The sequence below is a fragment of the Xiphias gladius genome, unplaced genomic scaffold (assembly GCF_016859285.1).
Source record: "Xiphias gladius isolate SHS-SW01 ecotype Sanya breed wild unplaced genomic scaffold, ASM1685928v1 HiC_scaffold_887, whole genome shotgun sequence".
NCBI lineage: Eukaryota > Metazoa > Chordata > Actinopteri > Istiophoriformes > Xiphiidae > Xiphias > Xiphias gladius.
The window spans coordinates 2,865-6,394 of record NW_024402615.1 but is presented as its reverse complement, the minus strand read 5'-3'; the positions used below and the strand labels follow the sequence as shown (position 1 = coordinate 6,394).

The 3,530-nt window shown below is 42.3% G+C and overlaps 1 long non-coding RNA gene across 1 annotated transcript; it reads right to left on the bottom strand.

The window, feature by feature from the left end:
- Window positions 1-1,966: 1,966 nt before the first annotated feature.
- Window positions 1,967-2,726, bottom strand: LOC120787950. Its single transcript, XR_005707138.1, has 3 exons — window positions 2,703-2,726; window positions 2,395-2,478; window positions 1,967-2,089 (listed from the first exon to the last, which is right to left on the bottom strand). It is a non-coding gene; the product is annotated as an uncharacterized LOC120787950 (long non-coding RNA).
- Between the last annotated feature and the right edge of the window lie 804 nt (window positions 2,727-3,530).

The window sequence follows — 3,530 nt, the reverse complement described above, 5'->3', positions numbered from 1 at the left end:
AACAATTTACCCTCCTGACAAAATCTGAATCCCACATTTCAACAGTTACGATGAAAGTAACTAACAGCAAGAGCAGAGGGATCAATGAGAGAAAACAATAACATTCAGGGACGTGAAATAGAACTACTAACAAGCACTTGGGATGAACAAAAGCAATCAAGACACAAGATCAAATGATTAAAGGACGAATGCATGTGGTAAGTTTCCTTTTTCTTTTTTGTTTGATCGAGTAAATAGTTGTTTATATTTTAATAGATCAGAGCATTCAGTCGTCTCTGCATGAGCACAAAACAGGCAGCAAAGGAAGGAGGTTATTGGCTCTGCACATTCAGCAACTATGATGAGCAAGTTACAGGAGACGGTTTAGAGGAATAATTATAATGACCAAACAGCACAGAATTTTTCTATATAAATGAAGTTTGAAATGTGTCGAGTGCATGTTTTGAAATGGCTAGTGTGTTTTTACCATCAGGGCGATGCAGCTGCAGTGGACAGTGTGGTCCTCTCCTGGGAGGCTGTGAACCTGTTGTGCCTGCAGGGTGAACACAGAACGGTTAGTGTTGACCATCAGATGTGCTCAATGTCACGAAGACACTAAAGGTTATAATCCCTGAGTCAGCTGTGAATCAAGAAGAGAGTCTCACGGTGGAGAGAGGGTGTCCCGGTTCACCACAAACAGCTGGATAGGTGTTCTGGTTCTTAGGTGCACGGTGACCACGTTCCGGATGGTGTCGTAGTCCCCACAACCAGGGTGCAGCGGGTCAGGAGGCAGACCATCGCCCTCTCGCTGCCAGGAGGACGGACACGCAGCCCTACGAACAGTGCCTCCACCAGCCGCTCAGGTGAACAAGCCAATTTAAAGAATTACCGTGATAATGATTTGCTGATTCAAATTCTGCTTTGAGGAAGTTTTTGTGTTAGTAAAGGCAACATGGATGTGTGCCATTCAGCTGATTTACTGCGCTAAATCATCCAGTTTCAATCAGATGCCACCTGTTTCTTCCTTTGCCAGCCAGTAACTGTCGCCAACGCCAGTTACTCTGCGCTATCAGAGGCCCTCAGCGGCAGGTGTTTCCGCCACGTTAATCGTGCTGAGGTGCAGCCTCAGTCGTATTCAGCCGTGTATAAGGGCAGCGCCAGCGTTGTCTTTTCCTTTTCATGTAGTCGGTACAGGGAGGGAGCAGGTGGTAATGACGCGTAGCCTTGTGAGTGTTTCATGAATCGGTGCTTGCGTTTTATCCGATTGTGTGTAAAACAGGATAAATCTTAAATTTCCTTTTCTGTGATTCACAGCATCTTCTCGCCTCCTCCGCGGCATCACCTGTGGTACGAAGAGCTCCTCCTGCTGCTGCTGCTGCTGCTGCTCTCAGACCGGCTGCTCCTCCTCCTACTTTGAGAAATTCGATCTGTTAATCCCAAACTTCACAGAGCTGATGACGGTGAAAAGCAACAGATTCTATTAGGGAGAGACATCAGCAGACTTAGCTGCACAATATGTGATTGCATGTCACAAACCGACGGACACATAATTTAAACATCACTGCATGTGACCAGAATTATCTTTATTTAATTTTGTTCAAACTTCTCAACTGAGTATTTGCTGCTTTGTCAGTTGGACAAAATAAATGACATTCCGACATTTTATATAACAAATTAACGGAGAAAATATTTATCTGATAAATGGATGCTGAAAATAAATGTTAGTTGCAGCATTAAATAAGTCTTACTGTTATGTTCTGAAACACTACCGAAACAGTACTGCACAAACCAAACGGCGGTAAACAGGATTAAAACGTAGCAACTATTGGCTGAACCAGACAATATTAACTAGAACACAGCGGTACATTGAAGATCTTCAGTGGTAAAGCTGCTTTGAAGCAGACCTGTGGCTCAAAGAGACAATTGTCTTGAACACAAAGTTCTTAACATCTTTCCAGGATCTTTTATCCAAGGCTTTCTTCTTTTACACATTGCATGCAGGGTTCTTTTCCAGGAACTTGACGCTCTTTAATAAACTTTGCCAAGTGTTTCTTTACCGCACTCCTCTCTACTTCACTCCACGGTCTCTTCGCCTTCACTATGGTTCGCTCTACAAATGAAAGAGAAGACAATGTAGATTTTGTAACCTTAAATACATAAAGCTCAGTGTAGATTTCTTGACTCCTATTGTGGTTTTGCTTTAAGATCCAGTACAGTTGAGACAAGTACAGCCACACACAGTTCTTTCTACACTACTCAAATTAAAGCGGAAACTTGGCACTTCAATGTAGTATCCATTATTTTATTTCATATTGAATGTGCTGAAGCAAAGAGTCTGAAGAGCAAAAAAATTAACTGTCCAAATACTAACAATCTGGACTGTAAATGCTTCTTGCCCCTTTTTAAAGAACTTACCCATTGCCCCCATAGCCTTGGTCCGTTTTTGTCTTTTCTTCTTCTGTGAGGGCCTCTTAACCAAGCTTGTTCCTGGACTCTGATCTACAACGGTAACGGGCATACATTAGCATCCGTTAAGTGAGTTAGTGAAATCTCTACTGAAAAAAAAGAACGGAATCGTGACAAGTACTGTAATTCAAACTCTTGACAGTAAAGTATTACTCCACTTGTTTTTTAACTGATAGATTAAAGTATGAAAAACAACCAGCAGGTTACTTTGCCAAAGGAAGGAGCTTCTGTACATTTCGTAATAGACATTAACTCACCATCTATATCTGTACTCCCATCCTCATCACAGGGATCAGGACTCTTTTTGGGGGAGAAGAGCTCAGAACGCCCAACTGAAAAACGAGAACAAAAGAAAAACTGTGTACGAAAGGAAGACATACTGAAAGCATAAAATTGTATCTGCGGAGAGGCCTATGATTATTGATACATGAGAGTTTTCGCCAGCATGTATCTAATGATACCTGCCATGAAATGTGGGGGTTGTTCAAATGTGTAGAACGTTTGTTGATTTGTGTTTAAACGGCGATAAAAAAATTCAGGAGCACCTACTGACAAAGCAAAAACCAACATAAAGCGTCTTAGTAAGGTGTTGGGGCCACCACTAGCCCCCAGAAAAGCTTCAGTGCGCCTTGCCATTAATTCTACAAGTCTCTGGAAGTCTATTGCAGGGATGAACACCATTCTTCCAGAAGACATTCCCTCATTTGGTGTTTTGATGATGGTGGGGGAGAGCGCTGTCTAACGCGTCAGTCCAAAATCTCCAATAGGTGTTCAACTGGGTTGAGATCCGGTGGCTGAGAAGGCCACAGCATATGATTCACATCATCTCATCAAACCTTTCAGTGACTTTTCGTGTCCTGACTGGAGGCATCTGCAGTTGGCTGCTAACATGTAAATTTCAGAGGGCGCAACTGTACGCAGCAGCAGCGTCTCCTTGAACATTACAAGACAGGTCGTCCTCACAAATGGGTCAACATGGGAAAATAATTCAACTGCCATAAAAATGGACACTAATTATTTACTCAAAATTGTAAAAATCTCTAATGAAAGTAAAGAACTGAATCATGGCAAGTACTGTAATTAAA